The 23,061-nt window shown below is 40.0% G+C and overlaps 1 long non-coding RNA gene across 1 annotated transcript; it reads left to right on the forward strand.

The window, feature by feature from the left end:
- The first annotated feature begins 8,388 nt into the window (after window positions 1-8,388).
- LOC112488110 (uncharacterized) lies at window positions 8,389-16,019 on the forward strand. Its single transcript, XR_003051851.1, has 4 exons — window positions 8,389-9,213; window positions 9,523-9,585; window positions 9,714-9,868; window positions 15,599-16,019. It is a non-coding gene; the product is annotated as an uncharacterized LOC112488110 (long non-coding RNA).
- The last annotated feature ends 7,042 nt before the right edge of the window (window positions 16,020-23,061 follow it).

Consider the following 23,061-nt stretch of genomic DNA (forward strand, 5'->3'; position numbering starts at 1 on the left):
CTCTGAATCAGAGTCTTCCCACTAAACAATGAGGAAATGCATCTAGGTCAGGAACAGCCTCTGTGGAGCCTCAGAGACTGATCCAGGAGAGACTTGACAAACCTGCTCTCTTCTGCTGGAGGAATGAAAATGGGGACAACTCCAAGGAGATAATGAGCATCACTGTGTGTGTGTGTGTGTTTGTATGTACACGTGCGGAGACATGTGTGTCACTTGTGAAAATATATTGTACTTCTAATGACCCAACATAAAACTCTCCTCTGCTGACAACTAAAATTCATCATAAACTTTTCTAAACTAGTTCATTATTCAAAGCAGCGCCACGAGGCGAGGTGTGTGTGCAGGGACTCAAGTTAGCATCTGGGTGTGTGTTAGCCCTTGGCAACACCAATTTGGATTGTCAGACAAACTACCAAAGTGTACGGAGAAGATCTGTCCCATTACAGCAACGCAGCTGAGAGCCGGGGACCATAATTACACACATTTAGCCTCCCATCCGAGGAGGAGGAGGATCCAGGGGAAGAGATGCGATAAAGAGCCCTGGACAAAGATAGGAGGATTACTGGGGAATTCTACACTTAAATCAGTGTTGCTCAAAATGGGGTGAGGGAGCCATCTTGGGCGTGGGGGTGTTTTGATGTCTGGTTTTTCTATTGTTGGTCCACTGTTTTCGACGCCCTAAATCTACAGCATATCATGGTCACATCCCCATCTCGAATTCATTTAGTAAGAAAGTCATCCATCATTCTAACACACGCTGTTAAAGCAAATTCCGCAAGGAGGAGTGGATTGATCAAATTCATTGTGTACGTTATAAACGAACATGGGCTTTGTGGGCGGGGTAGTGGTGCCTTAGTGGTTAAGGAAGCGGACCTGGGTCCAGAAGGCTTCAGGTTCGAGTCCACCAGCTGCCAAGTTGCCGCTGAGGTTCACTTTGGTGATTCTGATGTTTCCACTGTGTTAGTGTAGGTGAGAGACAGAGTTACTGTCAGACTGGAGTTACACCGTGCTGTAGTCGAAGTCGAGGACTTCCTGTATGTCAGTGCAGTTTTGAGTCAGGAGTTTTGAAGCCATAGCTGAAAGAGTGGTTGTGTGGGGATTCAACAATAATCCTATCTATAAAGAGGAGTGGGGTGGGAGGTGGGGGGGTGAACGATTGGGGCAAATGATGAGGAAGAGGAAGAAGAAAAGATGAGGCTTTTCTCTCAGCTCATAGAAAACGTCCACAAAAAAGTTAATTAAAAGACATTGACATCAATGTCTTTTAGCTATAGAAGAAATTATACCGTCCTCAGATTTGAACGCAGTTGAATCAGTCATTAAAAAGATAATTACAGTTTTCTATATGTCTTTGTTGCTGGCTATGGTAGTTGAATTCCTGAGCCCTCAGTCAGACCGGTGTCTCTCTGAAGCCCTGGAGATACATACATAGAAGAAGTGTAGCATCACCACATCCACTGAAAGCATTATTTACTCCTGATCCATCTGAGGGCTGCAGTAGGAGCTGGGGCGTCGTTGTTCTTATTGATAGCAGGCTGTCTTTTTCCCACTGTATCATCTTAAAAATAATCAATAATAAGTTGTGGTCAACCACTGCCAACGTCTTATTTCGTCAGGCACCAGAAATAGAGTGTGTCACTGTGATTATTAGCAGTTGTTTTTTTAATCATTGAAGCAGGATTAATTGTGTTGGCGAACAGGTGTGTAATCAGTCTGGGGGGACATGCTACATGCTACATGCTACATGCTGCCAAAGAGTCATCCCATATACAGGTTCTGATTTTAACCAACCTCATCCACTAGGTGATTTCTCACTGTCTGTGATAACGCTGTAGAACATTGTTTCCCAAGGACTGGGTCGTGACCCTCAGGTGGGTCGCAAGATTTTTTTTTTTTGATGGGGGGAGGGTCATCTCGCATTATGTTTCCCAGGAGTTGGGTCGTGAGGGATTGTGACTTTTAAAATATGGGTCCCCAGAAAAAAACATTAGGAAACACTGCTGTAGAATTAAAGAAGCTTAATTAGTAACAAGACCTTCCAGTTACATAACTTGTCTGTATATATGAATAGGCAAATGAAACGTGGCATGACATGAAAAAACGGTCCCCTCGAAGCAGGAGAGTGAGGTGTAGTGGAACCAGACGAGCTGCGGGCAGCAGAGACCCTTCACAGCAGGCAGATGTCAGGGTGAGTGGCAGAACCGTTCTGCTCGGCTCTCTACCAGCACCATGGTACCATCTCCAGCACATGGACAGGAGGTTAACCGCGTTCTGATCCACGGCTGCTTCAGGGCCCGTCACTGATCACAGACAAATGGAGAGTTGAACTTCATAGGATTTTGCACTGATCTCTGGTTAGCCTCCTCCCAGCAAGCTGTAATCATCTTGTATTCTTTTCCATTGTTGTGGAACCCTGAAGTGCTTTTTTTGTTTTGCTTGTCTGCCTAGTATCCTCTCTAAATGTTTTTTTTTTTCCTGTACAAAAATAGTCCTCCTTCAGGGAAGTGTGAACACTCCTGTGTACTGCATCTCCACTGCATCTCTGCACTAAAAGACATTTCTAAATTCTCTGTTATCTTTTGCTTTGGCTCAGGCTGCTGGTGGACTCTTCGCTGCTGCTATTATTATCTCGCAGATACTAATTGCCAACCCTGGAAAGCAAGGTGCTTATTAAAAACCAGGAGGACGCTGTAATAACCAGAGACATTATTGTATGAGGTCTGGGAAGAGCAACGTGCACATTTAAGGAGGGTGAGCTCTCTGCTCTGCTACTATTCTTTTCTTATTATACACTTTCTCTTCCTAATGCGTTCTATAGAGTAAACCACGCGATAAAAGCTGCCACTAGGTGTTCATTAAAGTATATTTATAAATATGACGTAGACAATTAAGACACAGTTGATCTTTTGTGATTTTGTTTTACGACCAAGATGTTGAGAAAAAGAGAGAGTAAAGAGAGAGTAGTACAGATGAACACTGTTGCATTTAAGGACCGTGTGAAATCATGCCATCATTGTACCATATAGGATTCCCTGGCATATTTTTAATGATAAATAATCCATAACTGTGAACTTAATTTGGCCAACATGAAACTTCATTAGCTGGGAGGAAGTGATGGCAATGTTTGAAATTTGAATATTATTTTCACCTACAATGGCTGTATTAGTAGGGGTTTTTGTGGGGGTTTTTTTTCTAAGGTTCAATTTGTTGTAGGGTTTTTTTGTGTTTTTTTTTTTTAAGGTTCAATTGTGTATCACTTAGTTCATGCCTTACATGCAGAAGGTCCTGGGTTCAAGAACCAGAGAAATTAAATACTTAATGGCACCTGCTGTGGCAGCCTATGTGGGTTGCAGAGACTCATGCTGTGCTTTTTCCTATTTTATTTTTATTTTAAAAAAACCCCAGAAAAACCTGGTACAGATCTTAAAAATACAATTAGACCTGAATTTGCTTCTTATGTAAAAATGTCACCAGGCGGCCTTCAGTTTTCTTCATTTAAGTCTCTGTGCTTCATAGATTCCTTAGATTTTATTTTATTTTTGCAGGTTCCTTAATTTACAGTTTCAGTGAGACGACAACTGGATATCGAGATATTAAATATAAGAAGCATATTTCAAACTCTTAGCATTGCAACAAAGTCTATAAAATTCAGCGCTACAACGCATCCTCGGGTGTTATGAACAAATATTATATGTACCTTTGTTCCTTTGTTCCTCCCTGATGTTAAAATACCTCCAAACTGCTGACATTGTTGAGATTCTTTAATGAGAGCAATGAGACGTTGAAGTGCAGCAGGAAAACACACAGCACCAGCTGAACAGTGCGAAGCCGGTCGTAGTAAAATGCTGTCACGGAGTATTGGAATGCACGCTGTTGTGTACGAGCATAGGTATCTGGATAAAGTGACAGGCTCCGTACTAATACTGGATGCAAAAGTACTACAGTACTACAGTAACTACAGACGTCCAATATTATCGGCCAACCTATACTTCAACAAGTATGGAGACATAAAAAGTGGCACCAAGTGTATAGTCAAGGAGGAGCAGCCAAAAGTGATAATAATATAACATTTTTATATTGTTTACATCCATTCAGTCCAAGACTGTGATTATCCTCTGGGCAGAAGCTGCCAACAGGTTAATCAAAGGTGTTCCAGAGCTGATGGACCGTGAGTTTGTAATGTTAAAGCCATTGTTTACCTGGATATTGTTGTCAAATTGGGTTGTTTATCATTTGTTTTTTATTATTATTATTATTATTTATTATCTTCCCTCTGCCATGTTCTTCTTTTAAGTACGACACAGGAGATAATAATTTACACAAAGAGTTAATGACATATGAATAAAACAACTTTAGTTGGGAATAAAATCATACGTAACGGTTCCCAAAGTTGGGAAAAGAACATTTTAAAGCAGTGTTTCCCAAACTTTTTTCTGTGGACCCATATTTTAAAAGTCACAAACCTTCGCGACCCAAGTCAATAGACATTATTAGTAAATTCCTGGGAAACATGATGCGAGGCGACCCCCCCGAAAAATCTCTTGTGACCCACCTGAGGGTCGCGACCTAATCTTTGGGCAAAAATGTTTTGTAGAACCCAAAGAACTAGGAATTCTACTAAATATTTCATGTATGTTTATTTTCATTACTATCACGTGCTCTGTTACTACCATCTTTGAGCTATTCTGTTCTACACTGGTATCTGGTACATGCATTAAAAAAGGGGGGAATGAATTACAAGATTCAGCACAAGTAAATAAATAAATAAATAAAACAAAAAAAAACAAATGTCATCCTGTATCTTGTGACCTTCAGCGTTTGTCGATTGCGGTGTTTGTGAGAAGCAACAAATCCTTCTTTTTTCTTCCCACAGTCACTGAGACATTTCTATCTGTGTCGCTCTCCCCGCGGGTTGTTTCCTGCCGGATGGGTCTCCCCGCGGGTTGTTTCCTGCCGGATCGTAGTCTGACAGATGAAATGATCCACCTGGGGGAGAAGGGAGTCCTTGGATTATGCCTGCAGGGAATTTAAATGAGTGGAAAATGCCAAAGGTGCAGGGACTTTAGGGGAAACCTCCCAAAGTATAAAGGAAACATTTTTTTAAAAAGCTTTTTTTAGAAATGGAGATTAGAGGCTGATAAAATATACTGTTTGTCGTCGGTTAGATAACCTTATCGTAATCTTATCTCCGTTTGTGATTCAGTTCGGCTCTGTCTCTGGTCTGCAGTATTGTTCGACTAAAGTACTACATTCCTGTAGGATTAGAGAGCTTGAGAACACGTACATGTGATATGCTGCTCACGGCTAAGAAATATAGATAATCAACACGAAGACCTGCTGGTTCTCACACACACTTCCCAGAACTCTGTCAGGCTGACACACTGGTGCACACGCAGCCACGTAACAATGGTCAGCGTCAGATAAATGGGCAGCCAGATGTGGTCTGACAGGCCATTGAGCCTGCAGCAGCTTTAATGAGGCCTGCAGCCAGCGGGGACTGAGTGCTGGAGCCTCACCAGTATGTTTCCATTACTACTGTACGACCGCAGCAGCTGAAAGTGGTGCGGAAATGACAGGACACACGTGGCCCACGTTGAACCTACAAGCTCGGGCTCTATTATATGGACCTAACATTAACACACAGGCACAACGGAGGACTGTATGTACAAGACCAGAGCAGGAGAGACGAGATGCTAAGAGGAAGTGGGAGCGAAGCGGAGCAAATTGTTGTGGCTAAATAACAAATAGAAGTATTGATTTGAAGATTAACAAGGCAAACAGAAACAGTACTGAAAAGGAGTATCTAATTAAAATACCCAAACGCAGCTTATTCTCATTGTTGCTGAAATCATATGTGAATATAGCGAGCAGTTTAAATCAGCATATCATTATTAGAAAGTTATATATTAAAATAAATATATATATATGATTACATATGTTTTATGTAAGTGCAGAATGACATTCTATATATATATATAATTCCACTGTCTAGTCCATCCAGTTATATCTGCTCAAATACACAGTTGATACATTTATTGTTATTTAGGGAAAAGTTTTGTTGTTGTTTTTTTTCACCTGAAGCTCAAAATAACATCTGAGCATGCTTGAGTGGAGGCTTTTATCATCAGGGTAAAAACCTGACTTGTGTCAGACCTGCGTCACTGAGCTCAGGGCATGAACTAAGTCTAGGAGTGATGTAAAATGACTGAAATGCTACATGGAAAATTTCTCAGTTATAGTTTAAAACAGAACTGAAACAGAAACGTTTATTTTTTAACTGTATGTATGTCTAATGTATGTATTCATTTAAAAACAAAAAAAGGGTTATAGCACCAAGAAAACAGCAGACAACAGGCTGGAGATGTCTCTGGACATTTATCAGAAACTCTGACTTGTCAAATTATTGATCACGACCCATCACAATTAATTCTCAACAGATTAGAATGTAGCAGTCAGACTCCAGATTGCAGACTGTGGTCCATACCATTATTCTCTTACCATTCCTGGAACACACTCTTGGGTGTGGGGTGCTGCTTCAGGGAACAGAGTTTTTCAGAGAACATGTTTAAAAGATCAAAACAAGGGAAGGAGAGCAGGCATGTGTGAGCCAATGGAATGAAGTACTGTGAAGGGAGAGCATTTACATGGAACCATGAAGAGAAGGAATAGTCAAAAGTGATTCCTTTAAGCCTGTGATCTTTTCCACTTTCCACCTTTCCAAATCTCTTTTCTACCGGTTATGACCGTATTTGCTATACTTTTCTACCGGTTATGACCGTATTTGCTGAACAGTAAAGAAAAAAAAAAAGACAAAAAGATACTTGTTTATAAGCTCAAAATGTCAAATATTTTTCCACATATTTTGTTGAACATATAAATTGCGCACACATTAAATAATCCCTTTTTTATTCTCATCAATTTCATGTAGCCGCCGGTGATGAACTGAGTTCCTGCAGTGACCCAGATTCAGCACAGGGCTCATTAGCTTCATGTGAAGAGTAACACAGCGATGGTCGTCATGTAGATGTGGACTTTTCTCAGAATGTCATGCTGTGGTCACCTGCCATTAATTAACAAGTACAAATTTACAGGTAAAGATGAGCAAAGTTACTAGTGCTTTAAAACTTGAAGAGAAACTGAGAGCTGGTAACAGTCTGACGAACAGAACAGTTGAATTTCCTTAATTTAAAGGGATGTACAGACAATTTCTACAGCTCATAATAATCCAACGTCCTAACGCGGGGGTTCCCAAACATTACCATGGCGAAGCCCCTTGAACCGCATTAGCTTTTAAAGAAACATCAACATCAAGAATGTATTTTCTTATTTTTATTTACAATTCAACAATTGACAGATAAGAACATAACAAAAGAAATCAAACCTCTCTCGTGTGAATCTGTCTGAGGTGCGTTCAGGTACCATCAGAAACTTTCAAATCCAACAATTATGGTTGTACGATTCAGGACCAATGCTTATTAAAAATAATAATAATTAATTAAGTAATTTCAGGGGGGGTTGCATTTTATGTTCTTGTCATCCTCCCTATTTCCTTTAGTGGCCCCTGGTGGCTCCCACTTTGAAACCACTGTCCTTATTAATAATTAATAATGGATTAAATTTAGTTGCAAAAACAACCTATAAATAAAATGTTCTCCATTTCTTGTTTACATCACAGCGATGCCAGAAACAGCTTGTCCTTTCTTTTTAGCGGCCGCCGACTCCATGTGTTGAAGGCTAAAATAAATGCTCTTGGACGTAGTGGTTCCTTGTCTTTGTCAAAACCCAGAGTGACATTCCACTCAAGCAGCCACAGAGTGGTGTATAAACAGCAGGGCATTGTGCCATAAAATGGCTTCTTGCCCTTATTTTATTGCTCGCCTGCTGTGCATCGACGGCTCTGACAAAACCATGACAGATGCAGTCGGCTAAGGCGTATTCCTGTTTGACAGTCCATGCTTTCACTGGACCACCGTCACCAGCACTTGGCAGTGAAAAGCAGCCCCAACCTGTGCACAAACTGCGTACACAATACGCACATCAATCCCAGTAAATACACTTTGGATGCGGTATTCAGAAAAGTGAGGCATAAGGTGGCCATAAGGAGCAAATGTTGGAGACATCAGAGGAGACATAAATATGCCATGATCACAGGGAGCCATGCTGTATATCGAGGCTTACAAATGCACATTAATAATTCAGATGCAGTTTGTTCAGTTGCAGGCTGGAGAGTACATCTGGTCTCTGCCGAATGTTCTAGTCTCCCTCTCCAAATAGTCTCTTCGGCTATTTTAAATTCAAAACCCGACTCTGTCACAGGAACAGTCATTAGTAAAACACGAGTATTATCAAATAAACACAATTCTGCATGAGAAAATTAAAAAAGCTCTCCTTTTGCATCTTTTTTTTTTTGTTTTTTTTTTGTTACCATAGACCTTCATTCAGTTGTTAAGTTTCCCACAGGGGAGGTAGCAGTAGCTGGTCCTGCATGAAAAACACCTCCTCAGCCCTTATCCATTAAAGACTGCATTAAAACTGCTGAATGTGTGGACAAGGACGACCACACAATCTCTGCATATGTGGACTAGGTCCAGGTTTTGCAAGCCTCCAGAAATGAATGGGCCATTAGCTGTGGGCTACTTCTTCACCTTGTGCACTGCTACCAAAGTGAAATCTCCAGCAACAAATCCCAAATCACCTTAAGGTATGTCAGCCTCCAGGACTGCCAAGAAACACTCAATCTATCTGGGTGTGTTCCAATTCTACGCTCCCCAAAGATGGCCATCATACTGTATCTGGAGTAGAGTGGGAGACACGGCAGAGGAAACAACAGTATATTCTAAGAGAACTTCTGTAGAAATATCACATAATAATATACCGTCATTTCCGGACTGCTAATTACACCTGAATATAAGCCACACCCACTAAATTTAAAAAGAAAAAAATAATTGTACATACAGTATATAGGCACTTCTTTATAACTCGCAATTTACACAGAACGTTTTTGTTTTTCACTTTTAATTAAATAAATGTTTGTTTGTTTTTTTCCCGAATCGTGCATGTAACACGGCTGGTTAATCCGTAGCTCTTTCCTGTTTCGACGTCCCGACCGTAGTTGGAATGCACAGGGGAGACTTTAAGCGATCCGCTCCAAGTGCGAAGCTAACGTTAGCTCCGGAGCTAACGCCCTAAACTCAGTGCTTGTCCGCAGCAGAGGTAAACAGAAACAGGGGAAGTTAGTGTCTTTATTATCAGCCACATCAAGCACAACAGTATATACACAGCATTGTAACAGCACCGCGCACATATACGCACCCAGCCATTCACGGGCAGACATACGCTACTAGTATAACACAGTAGCCTACCAGAAAAGATCGCTAGCGGTATGAACTTAAAAAAAATATCCATACCTGTTAAAGTCGAAGGGTCTAAAGAGTGTGAAAAAAGTTAAAAATTATAGACAACTAATTGACCTTTTGCATAGATATAATGGCGTCCAATGATTTACACTGTTTTGATTTACAGTGATATTGGGAATGATGTTATTCACGTCGTCAACAAGAGATGGAACACGTCTTTACCCTGGAGGTCCTGTGTATCTGTTTTATAGAAGAACGATATTTTGTCATTTTTGCCTTTGTGCTGTTGGTGCCAGCGCCAGAGCAGAAATACCTCAGTCTTCACCTCACACTAACAACACCTCCCCCATTTCACAGGCACTGTACCATGGGAGTGTGTGAGCTTGTAAATTGGAAGAAGTGACTTGAGATTATAAGGAAAAGGTGACGTCCTCAAAAAACAAAAATCACAATGACTTCGAAGACATGGGATGGAGACGGAATGTTTGTCTGTGTCCAGCTGCAGGCAAAAGGTAAATTCATCAGTTCAAATTGAATTTGAGCAACAGTACAAATGTGCCTTTCATGCTAACACGTTCACATGCGCTGATCAAACACAGCCTCCTTTCAGTTGTTCAGTTCAAGGTCGGCAGGTGGACACCCCACAAGTCAGATGTGGGACAGTGGCTAAACCTACTTAAAGATGATTTTGAATTTGAATTTTGAACCCATGTATCTCAGTTAATGGACAAACAATAAGTTGTTGTGCTTTTCTTTTCTTTTTTTTTTGACAAATTCATTCTCACTTTCAACTATTACAGGATGGGCAACAGTTTACTAACAACATAAATCTCCCTCCAAGTCCATATTAGAGGGACCTCCAAACCCCCATCAGTGCTGTGGCCTTGTGTTGGCTCTGCAGTTTCCTCTATAATATACTGTATATACTGTATAGCAGAGGCTGTCTACTCCATCTCTCCATTAGCTTTGGGGTCCTTATGATTCAAACAAACTTTGAAGACCCCAGTCCCACTGAATCAGTAAAAATACTGTGGGTCTGATGCCTTCAATTTCAACCAAAATCGAATCTAAGAACAAAAGTACTAGGACAGCTACACTGTGAGGTTTTAATGCTTCTCATTCTAAATCCATTAGCATTTACATTGTTCTTACCCTTTGAAGCTGGGCTACTTTCAACTCTTCTGGAAAGGCTTTTTACAAGATTTATAGAATGTCTGAGGGAAATGTTTGACCGAGTATCCAGAAGTGCATTTGTGAGGTGAGACACTGTGGACGGATGAGTCGGGGGGGCTGTGGCTTGCAATCTTCCTCCTATTTCATCCAAATAGGTGTTTGATGGGGCCGAGGCAGGAGCTCCGTGTCAGCCTCTCAAAGTCGTCCACTCCAAATTGCCCCAAACATGATTTTATGGGCATTGCTCTGCACGCAGAAGCACAGTCATACCAGCACAGAAATTCACTTTCCCCAAACTGCTTTTATAAATTTAGAAGCAAAGAATTCTCCACAATGACATGAGTTATGTCATAAAGACGTATCTTCAGCAAAACAAAAAAAAACTGTATATGGACTCCAAAATGGGTTTTTTTTAGATCAGATTACATGCAAAACTCAAATTATAACCAGATACGATATTTTGTCCATGAAAGTGTAAAGTTACGAAGTCAGTTATGTTATGTGACATTTACTCTAATATTATTTGCCCTTCCAGGTAAAAGCACAACTGTCCTGTAGAGTTGGGTGATGTAAGGCTAGGATGTTAATAGTGAAGGAAGTCCAAACTCTGCTGTGCTACAGTAATGACGTAATTAACTGATCGGCAATTAGGGAACTCCGCTCACTTTCTGTTATGTAAATGATGTAGAAAGTTTAATTTGACAACAGTGTCGGTTGAATTCGTTTCTACTTGCTTTAAACTAGCCTTCTGTTAACGAGACAAACATACAGCATACATAACACTGCTAAAGAAGTATCGGTACTCGGAGTCCTTTTAATGTCCTGGCGTTTATGACGATGTGATGCTGATGTGCCAGACAGAAGTTTCTCCTAACTTTCGTCAACTACACTTTGGACTTTATTCCTGTAAACATACAACTTTATGTCTGCAAATATATGACTTTTTCTTACAGTCCTAATTATCATAAATGTACAAATTAATCCTCAATTGGTTTGTTTTTCTAAATTTGTAAGAAAATCAAGTTGTAATGAAATCCTGAATGCAGTTGAGTAGATTAGATCACAAGGTAACTCAGTTAAGTCTGGTACAGACCACAGTAGTCATAGAAAAACCATACGTTCATAAACCTCAATCTGTGAAACGAACCAGAACCAGGTCTTCTATCTTATTGCTGCTGCAGGCCTGTCTGTCTGTTCTCATCAACAGAGATGGATGGCTGATACAAAGAGTTATTCTTCAACAAAAAAAAGGACAGCTGGCAGCCAAGAAAAGAACAAGATCCAAATGTTACTGAGACTTCTACGTGTCGGAATGACAGCCTGACTTTTTTTTCTTTGTATATTTCTTAACGTTTGTACGGATAATCAACATTTAAGGGAAATGAATTCATTACTGTCACTTAGAAAGTCTGTCTCCTGGAGCGACCACATCTGCTGTGTGCAGCCTGAGGGATTGAGTTAAAAAAGAGCTGATGTCTTCATACACAACGCAGGGAGGGTTGTTAGCACAGAGCTAATTTCTTCAGAGAATCCACTCCTGTTCAAAACTTGGAAAGAAATGCAGGCTGCAAGTAAAATATATACTCTTCAATCTAATTGCTTATTTATTTATGGCGTTTTCTGATACTGATAAGCTGAACAAAAAAATAATACTTTATCATAACGGCATTGGTGCAACACATCCAATAGAATAAGAAGGTTAAGGTTTGCGAGAAATAACAGAATTTTTGTAATACTTTTCCTTGAACACATTGTAGCCTGGAATTGGGGACCCGACCCCACAACCCTTATGCATAGCAGAGATAGACCACTCAGATTTCTAGTCACAGTTGTTTTATTCCTACTTGTCCCTGCTGCCATATATTTCCTGGCGCTATATTGTCAGAGATTTTGGACGAATCAGCTCCATTTAGAGACACAAGACATGATTGACCAAATTAAAGTCAAGAACTCAACTACGGGCAAATGGATCCAAATTATAGTAATTTTACGGATAATTTAACATTCTAATTTGGCTCTCCTTGGTCTGCACAAGAAAATGCTATTCCCCGTCTCATTGGATGAGACTCTCAAACTAGTCAACAATATTCACTCATGTATCTGGTGCTAGTGCCTTATGTCTGTGTCATATATACATTTATATATACTGTAAGTATATACAGTATCTATATGTATATACGTATATACTGTATATGTATGTATGTGTTTATATATATATATATATTGCAAGTGTGGTAACTGGAAGGATTGGGGGGCGGGGTTCACGAATACAAAGAGGCCCCCTGGGAAATTCCTCTTTTCTCTAAATGCGACTCTGCTGTGGGTCTATCCCGACCAGGCGGCTTCCACTCTTCTGTTGTGAGAACTTAATTTGAGTGGATAGACAGAAAATTGAAACATAATGAGGAGAAAGGCAACAGAGGGAAGAGAGAAGTCGCTTGTGATCCAATGTCAACCTCATAAAGACCTACACTGCCCCCATCTGGTGGAGGTATACACGGGGGAAAAAACATTCAGGCTTTTTGTTAAACCTTGCACATCCTCCATTTATGCAGTCATTACGGTCTAATTTGTGAAGATAAAAAAAACCCACAGAGGACACGCATCACATTACTGTAACATTGACTTTCTCCGCGTTTTCGTCTACACTAGACCTGTACATACATCAGCAGCAGGTTCCCATTGAATTATTCATCACAGAAACACTTGTTCTTTGCCAACATCTCACACATTATCTGAAAACTTTGTCAGGCTGGAACATTACATAATCTTTTAAAAACCTTTCCACACTACAGTACTGTCTCCTAGCAACCGACAGAAAGGGTTGGCAGCGCAGAAACGAGGTGACATTTTCCCAAACCACCATCCAGTGATTCCATCTGTATTGTGAAGTACTTCAATGTCCATGTTTTACGGGAAGGGTATGGCTTACAGTTGCAGGGGAGCTATTATTTGGTTCCATTACACTGGTGAATAACTGCCATTTCCTACTGTACAACAGGAAATGGCTCAGTAATGGAACATCTTACCATCCGACTGCAAGGCTCTTTGTCAAGTATAAGATTTCTCATCAAAATAATGTTGTTGTTTTTTTCAAAAGTTAATTAGTGGTGCACTTAATGCTTCTTGTACTCAGACTACGATTTATGTAATTATGTGTTATTCATTGTGCTGTGAGGATAATACTTAGGCATGACTTGTGTTTTTCTGTCACAGTATTCTTTTACATGTATTTGCTTGTATTAACCCTGGAACCACTGTAGTACAATGACACAGATATACATCATAGTTGTGTTTCATCTTTCATGGTGATCCACTGCTGTGGAGCTGAAGGTGAACTTCAGAGTCGATAAAGAGTGGGTCGCTGTGGGCTAACTGCAGTGGGCTGCATTAAACCAGCAAAACTGATGCACAGAGTTGACGGGGGAATAGCATTTTCTTGTGCAGACCAAGGAGAGCCAAACTTCCGCACTGCTTTCATAATATAACTGTCATTTCATAAAAACACTATCATCTTCTCTTCTGTCTTTGAGAGAGCGATTTATGATGTGTAAAACAGCATCCCTTCAAGTGAAAACATGGTACTGCACTCCGTTGTCAAGGCCAAGCTTGGGTCAGCTTTTTCAGGAATCTTTTTTTTAATCAGATGTTTTATTTCTTTTCATTCCAATTATAAGCAGCTTTATTGGCCAGGTATGTCGACACAAACAATGGCTCACTTGCTCTCTGTGAATTGAGAGTCGTAAAACACCTGTCAAACTGAATGATGGGTTTCTGCCTGCACATGGTGCAGCTATATTTCCATAAAATACTGTTCTAAACATAGAGAGTATCGCTGCAGCCGAGCTGTGAATGTGGGGATAGATGCATCCTTGTTTTCATACACTGGTCCCTTGAGACACAACAGCCCTGTCCAGGGTATACACTACTGGCACCTTCCCTCTTGTTCCTTGTCATCTGGCTGTGGCTGACAAAGCAATTCTCACAGACAGGCACTGTGGTGTAATGGATAGATGGCTCTTTTAGTCGAAGCATGACCTTCTGTTTGGTTTTGGGCCTTGTAGCGATGATGCATAGACCTGCTGCTGGCATGGAATAGGACACAGTAAAGAGGAGGACAGAGTGGTGCAGTACAGTCAAGCTCTGGGATTATAGTGTGAGTCTTATCAGTGAACAGTCCAACCTGACTTGATTGAAACCCAGCAGCATCATTAACATTAAATATGCATGTATAAAATGCAGACTGGAGATGTCCTGTACGGAGGAAATAAATGACAATTTACATTACTGAAATAGTCAGGCAGTTACTTACTAAAATATGTATTACTACATATTGGTATACATTTATAATGATCAAAAATATTTTTTAAAAGGATTAAGTAAAGGATTAAAAAAACTCTAACTCAAAAAATAAAATCCAAAGGAATAAAAAAAATAAATGTACTAGTCAGTGTGATTTTCCCTACTTTGGTATACAAACTGCTGCAACCCCTTCACGGCCCTGTAGGGGGCCCGTCCCCTGCTCGTCCCCTGCTCGTCCCCTGCTCTAGGAACCACTGACATGAACGTTAAATGTGCATCTCGTGTTTTGTTTTTTCCAATTTTAGTTCATGTATTGTGATTAAAAAATGTACTCCGATCGCAGTAAACACAGACTTGCTGGAGCAGATGGTTCATTTACTCACATAAGCAATGCTTAAGCACCACACAGTCACACAGAGTATATACACACACACACACACACACACACAGCACTGGCCCCCAGTGTGACATGCATATTTTATAGACAACCTTTCACTCCACTCCCAGTCCTGAACCCAAGGGGGCATTCTGGTTAAAAGTCGCATCATCTGGGCAAACATTTTCTTTTCTAGCTGCCAAGAACTCGGCAGGACGTTTGGTCACTTTCTCAGTAGTAATCTCTGAATGTTATTTGATCACCGGGGGTGTGTGAGTGTATTTCAGGCCATCTTACCCCCCGCATTCAAACACATGAATATTTTACATATCAGGTTAATATGACAGTTAGTTAACCTGTTTTTGTTTTGTTTATTTGGACTTTATTTCAGCTTTCACAACAAGCTCTTCCCCAGCCTCAATGAACACAATGTTCCATCAAAACACGTATGTGTGGAAAATGACCCTATAGCGCCGACTCCCCCGTGTTCATCAGTGATCTCAGCCACTCCGCCTCACTCTGGGTCCGACAGGACCGTGCATGATGTCACCCGTGTTTACAATGCATTCTGGTGCGCTGCTGAAGGAGTCGGCAGGAACAACTCAAGGACATGTGGGAATATCAATGCCATAGTAGACATGTGGTTGAACATCATCAACACGCCTAAAGGCACACAGTGGTTTCTTACGAGGGGTAGAACTAGTATAAGAAAAACAGGTACATAAATGACAATGATTGTTCTTTCGGTTTCCCAGGCAAAATATCTATATTTATTTGCATTAGAATGTTCTATTCACCAAAAAAAAAAAAAATATTAATCATAGTAGAACTTTGGGCGGCTGCTATTGGAGGTTAATTACACATTAGTGGAGTCATATGATTGGAAAGGTAATTAAACAAATATAGACATTGTATGTCTATATCATAACAAGTCATATCTTGTTCATCTAATTCAAGTAAACTTTAGGTACAATAGCACCACCTACAGGGCTGTATACAGCAGTGTCATTTGTGTGCTAGAAATGAGGGACGGAGGCAGGTGCATTTAAATGTTTTTTAAAACACATTATTTTAAAGTTTTTAATTCAGTCTCTCGCCCCAAATTTTTTAAAACACATTATTTTAAAGTTTATAATTCAGTCTCTCGGCCCAAAAAAAAATCATTAACTTGTCATATTCTAGATAGAAATAAACAAAATACTCATTTAAAAGGGTAAAAAAATAAATAAATCCCATAATTGTTATTTGTTTCTTTCATCTCAAAATAACAGCTCGTTGCCAGAGAATGAGTTGCAGTTTGTGTCAATAAAATTAAAAAAAAGTAAAGAGTAAAATAAATCGTTTTGTTTAGTTTTTCTCATGACCCAAAGGTGGGTTAACTAATTAAAGCAGGACAACAGCGAGTGAATACTTTATACTGTGTGACTGTCAGTATTGATGTGGGATTCTTTGAAGAGTCTTTACACTGAAGCCACCGTGACATTTAAATATTTACCGTTACCACCGTAACAAAACGACATGACTATTTTTGTCGGTCTGCTGGATTCTGTAATGAGCTGTGGAAGTCACTTCTGTGCCACATATGCAGTACAAACACAGGTGATCTATAGGCAGCATCCCACACAAAGGAGTGATCATATTGGAATGACAGTGAGAATAAGTGGTGGAAGAACTCCCGAGAGCTTTGCTGTCATGTAAGTTTCATGACAGGAGCTCATCAAATCAGTACTCCCCGTGGAGAAGAGGTGCTGAAGGCACACATCCTCCTCTCTGTAGTCTGCATGTGTGCCTGTCTCTCACTGGAATATTCCATTAGGTGGAGAAAAAGGGGAGGCGGGGGACAGCCAGACAGGAAACACGCTGGGAGAGAAATTAAATGTACTTTTTGCGCCAATCAATACCCGACTGTGCGGAGATGATAGAAGGTTGTTGGGGTTAGAAACAGTGTTTATCTGACAGGACATTGTCCTTCGAGGTCTGCAGTTGGATCTGAGCTCTGCTTCTGCAAACTTGAGCTGAACAGCATTACTCGCCCAATAAATCATCCTTAATCTTGTCTGTCTCTGGGTCACCTACAAAAAATTCATTAATGGGAGGTATTTCTCATGAGCTAATGTGTCAAGACAAGGTGAGTGGAGCTTCTCCAAGGCCTCTGTTGCCTCTCAGAGGAACATAGTATATAAACATGGCCATTACTCTGAGAAGCACATGTGCTGATATGGCCTTTGTTTTCCCTGCTGCCTGGGTGGAACCGGCCGTTTGTGTTTTCCTCCTTATAAACGCCACAAGTGACACTTTGGTCACTTTACAGAATTAAACATGATAAAACATTCATTCAAAAAAAACGCTTAAAAATGCTATTGGAAGGAATTGATTTCTACTGCCTTGGTGCTATTTCCTGTAGTGTCAATGCAGTACTTTCTTTGTCCGAAACCTAAAGAGGAATTCTTATTCTACTGTATTTATAATATGATATTTAATTATTTGTATTGGTAATAATGTTGTTCAGTGTCATTTTACTGCATGTATGTTTGTGTGTATTTATTTAGACTGTTGTCCACTAATCTTTGGGGTGGTGTGTCATTGAGGGGTGGCTCCAAACCATAATGTGCCCAGAGCCACTCACTTATATATAGATATGCTAACTACTGCTAACCATATGCTAATCACTGGCTAACCATTAAGCAGCTGGTAGTAGAGAAACATCAGTATGAGGTATTGCGCATGTTTTTGACTATTTGAATGAAGGATCAGGATTTGACATTGATACTGATACTAGTATCAATGTCAGCCTAGTTTAGACAGTACTTATTCAAGTTTGGCTACAAGGTTTTTACTGTAGCCTTCAGGCTAATTACCAAACTCTGCAATATGAAACCATATCTCTCCTTCCTCATCTTTTACTCAGTGCCCGTTGCCTTTGAAATCTTATCCCTGACATTTGAGGCCCTGCATGGTTTGCCAGAGAGATGTCTGGATTTTTAATCCAACTGACAGATGGAAAAGGTGCAGCCTCCGTATCCTCTGGTCAACTTTGATTTTTCAAGTCACTAATACTGAGACACATTACATCATGTGTTTGCGTCCTAACTTTTATTATGTTATTGGATTTCAAAAACGTCTGCGTCGGTGCATCGTGAAGGTCAGGTTTTTGTGAGGATGTAACGGAGAGAAGCGGAGACAGTTCAGGATGATGTGAACACATCACACACACAGCACCATTAAATACACTTTAACAGGATGATGTCATAAAGTCATTAAGTCAAACCTGGTTTTTAAATGTGTGACTGTGGATGATGGCTGCGCAGCCTAACCCTCACTGGTTGTTTCAAGTTTTCAGGGTGACTCTGTTTTAATACAGTAAACAAGACCCTCTGATTAGGTGGGCCCGAGTGCCAAGTGGCTAGTTGAGCAGGAAATGGGTTTTATGAGTTCTAAACACAACCTTGTCTCGTCTCAGTTCAGTCAAGTTCAGATGATTGATGGGCTTTGTTTCCTGCATACCAAATGCTGCTTGCACACAATGATGAAGTGATTAAATGCCACTGGTGGCAGCAGTGTAGCCAAGAAAACAACACAAAATGTTGATATAATTTAAAGGAAAAGAAAGCGTGCAATGCAGTTTTTACTGTTATATTGTTAGGATAATATAATTATGGAAATGTTTATAAAGTACTGTATGTGTATAGTTTAGTATAGTTCTTTTGAACTGTCCAGGGTGTACTCCACGCCCCACCCCCCATTGATGGATGGAGGGATGGATGATAGATAAATAGATGGATGATGGATGGATGATGGATGGATGGATAGAATTAGTGCGTCATTGATTTATTTCCATGAAATTGAAATGCAATTGTACTGTTAACATTTCAGTCAGTGCAGCTTGGCACAATTGTGATGATTTATGTCCTTTTTTCTTGTTTCATTTAAATACAATATTTAGCAGATATGATAATTACATTTACATTTGTATTTTTCATCTCCTTCAACTAGGATAAAACATCTGCATATGAAAAAATCATCGTTACTACAGTACAAAACACACTTGTTTTTTTATGTTTAATCAACATATTATTAGACTTGCGTGTATACTGTTTCTTCCATGGTTGGTAAAGGATAATATGCATATACAGTATTTGTTAGAACTATCAGGTTATCATTGTGGATCACCCAGCTGTACTCACGCTAATAATCACTGGGGAAACAGCATTTACATCCTCCTTCCTAAAGCCTCTTCCTACAGCTTATACTTCATGCGATGAATTCACTCAGTGAATGTAAGAAGAAAATCCACCGAGAGACAAAGCAGAAATGCAAATGTCCTCCTTTGTCATGCAAAAATGTTAACGTTCAGCAAATAAAAAACAGATTATGTTTGCATCGGGAAACAGAACGCCTCTGAAGTCCAGAATAAAAAGCGGTTTCATGACACGTCCTCTGTGTGACATTGCAGAGCATCACAGTGGTCTGGCCGTGAAAAAGCAAGGACATATACTTCCAAAAACAAATATATGCACGACAGTGAAGCGAAGGCCTGCGAGAGCTCTGAGAGCAGAAGGGACAAACAGAGCAACAGCTCATGTTGACTTGTTGTTCGTAAGCAAACACTGATTACTTGTGGAATCAATGGGGAAAAAAATCAAACATTCAAGAAACTCAGGGATTAATTAAGACAATATCCCACTGTGATCATGTTTCACAGATGTATTTGATGTTTGTGCAAAGCCCCAGAGAAACAAGTTCAATTCTTTGAGGTTATTTTTTTTTTTATATTTGCAACACTGTTTGGTTAAGTCTGTCAAAGAAACACAAGCTATTTGGCAAATACTCTGATGTCTGTCTGTAGGATGCCTGTGTGTAAACTAAACCTTAGAATATACAATAATTAAAGCCTCTGGCAAGTGAAAAATACATTTTTATTCCTTAATTAATGTTGAATAATTATTATATTTAAATTTCATTAGACACATGTGTATTAGCCTACAGTAAAAAGGGTGCAGTATTTGACTTATATTAGCTGGATGCTGCTGGGTGTGACACACGAAGTGTGCTCATGGTAATTCATATCCCTGCAGTCAGTCAGCGCAGTGATATAAGTCACCGCTTTAATCATGTTTAATGCTTACAGCATGGAGGCTGTTTGTAAGTACCATAATCCATGGTTATTGCACCCTGGCTGTCATTACACTTTTGCAAATGTTGTAGGTTTTCAAAACCCAAATGGGGCTAATACTACTGTCCGGCGTGTATTCTGTCGTTGTACTTGCAGTGATATTGAAAATAGAGATTATTTTGGTGATTTATCGATATTGTAGGATGACGGAATGCAGCCATTGGTCATTGTGGCCTTGTGGACATTTATGCCCCAGGCTGGTGACCCCATCCCTGTTAGGAGGAGAAGAAAGATCACAGGGTTCTTAAAGTTCTCCTGACCTGGGTGATTGATGGCTGAACTGGAGCCAGTTGCGGCGTACGTCCAGAAGAAAATGTCAGCCGTAGACTTAGACACTGACCTGTACTCAGTGAGGCTGGTCTGACATGAACTTGAAGCCTCCACACAGTACGCTAGGCATTAAGATGGTATTTTAAGCTTGAGATGCTTTGGTGAAATGAAAACATTTTCTTGCAGTGTCCAAAGGGCAACGTGATGGATGGATGGATGGATGGATGGATAGATAAAATATATATCCTTTTTTTATTTTGAGTCTACATTACATTTACATTAAGATCTTGTTTCCTGCTCAAACCCAAATCTGTCAGCAGGTGGCGTACTAATAAATTCATCATACATTCTTTCCGTTCAACTTTTTCTCTGTCAAAACTTGCCGGTATCTTTTAACATATCAATGTTGAAACTTGAACTCCACCGAGTCCAACCTGCCTGCACAGTATTCATTAGGTCATTTGTCTACTGTCCACTGCCTCTCATGGTTGACCTGAGGCACTTGAACACATCTCACTAACTGTGACATCTTCACTTTTCCACCTTCCTCTCTCTCTCATTCACAAACATGTATTCTGTCTTGCACTGACTGATTTTCATTCCACTTCTCTCTAGTGCACCTCCTCTACCCCTTCAGGCTCTTCTACCCACTCCCCACTGCTGCTACAGATCACAATGTCATCTGCTAACAGATACCGTTGTACCGTCCAGCTTCAGACTCCTGACTGAATCTGATGGTTAAATTAAAAGAATCATCTACCGTTAGTCTAAACTGATTACATATGCTGCATCTTTGTGGAAACAAAAACACTTCCACACTGTGTATTGTGTGGGTGGTTCTGCATATGTGTTTACATGTTGCTGAGTGGGAGTCGGGGCACAGCAGGGTTCTTGGCTTTCTCGCTAACCATCACCCTCAAGCCTTTATACATCTCATTGTAAAAGCACTACTGAAGCGCTCTGGGCGCGAGGTCTCTCACTCCCTGTAGTTTTCCTCTGTTGTGTAACTGTAAAATAAGTGATTTTTATTTTCTTCCTCCTCCTCCTCTGTTGTGTAACTGTAAAATAAGTGTTTTTTTTTATTTTCTTCACTCTGCCTCCTCTCTCTGGTCAGCTGTATGTTTTTCAACATGTGCCAGATTGACAGATGCAGTTGTGTTTGACAGGTGTATTTAGTAAAATCATGACTGCGTCAAGTGTAATTATTGTTCGGCCAGCGAACTCAGTCATTGTAATACTGTAGCTCATCAGCCATTTCCAAAGAGATGATGCAAATTGAGAGCGGACAAATTAAATGTGAACTTTGTTGTGTAATTAGGGCTGCTGCTGCTGCTGCTGCACTATCCTCAGCAAAGGGAAAAATAAAACACCAACGCAACAGACTGCGTCTCTGCTGCCCCCTGTAGCAACAACAGGAGCAAAGCACCAAATAAAAAAATCCAAAGTATGTTAAGATTTTAGAACAAAGAAAAACACTCACCAGTACTACTTTTTGAAGTATGATTTTAAGAGAGAGGTTGTTTCTCTCGAGTGTAAAAAGTATATTTTTATAGCCTATATGATTTTAATGGATTTTACTCCCAAATTATACACTAAATTATATGCACAGAAATTAAAAAATATAAAAGTAGTGCAAAAAATGTGGTAAAATATTCCATTAATTTTTTTTCTTTTCGCATTTGTTTTCCAACCTGTAATGTTTTAAATAAGTCAGCCACTTTCTTTTGCTGGGCTCTACTGCCATCTGGTGGTATTTTGTCTGAACACGTACAGCTTGTAAGTGACATTGATTTTAGTTTGATTGTAATTTAACAGGTTCAAGTTCTTTAATTGGCAGCATTTCCATTTGTCACTGTTATCTGTTACCGGTAAATAAGTTTGTGTCCTGACTGCTGGCATTTCAGTACAACCTGTGATTTATTGTCATCGGTGCTGTGCTATTGTGTTTGCAGCTTTGCCTGAGTGAGCCCCAAACGGAAGGCAGGAGAGAAATGGAAATAGAAATAGAAATAAAAATAGACATGTCAGCAGAGAAAAGAAATGCTTATTTCTGGCATTGTGTTTTTCCAAGCTGGTCCAAGTCCTGTCGTCTTTCTTTCAAAAAACATGTCTTAAGCATTCCTACTAATACCTCAGGTGAACACATGCATGGCATGCAGGTGCAAAATATTTATAAACATAAGGCATCATACCTTTGTCCACACAACTTTCACCCTGGAACAATTGACCCAGTATGTTCATTTTATTGAAGCACAGGCCTTTCTCTCTGGAACCATGTTAAAAAAACATGTTAAAAAAGTAACTGCCCTCTCTTGAAGAAACCTCCATACCTTACCAGGGAGGTCGTCTAAACCAAAACTTCCACTTTCCAAATTGTCCTGTAAGTATGAGCAACAGTACTTAAAGGACTT

Source organism: Cynoglossus semilaevis, chromosome 14 (assembly GCF_000523025.1).
Source record: "Cynoglossus semilaevis isolate Cse_v1.0 chromosome 14, Cse_v1.0, whole genome shotgun sequence".
NCBI classification, from domain to species: Eukaryota; Metazoa; Chordata; class Actinopteri; order Pleuronectiformes; family Cynoglossidae; genus Cynoglossus; species Cynoglossus semilaevis.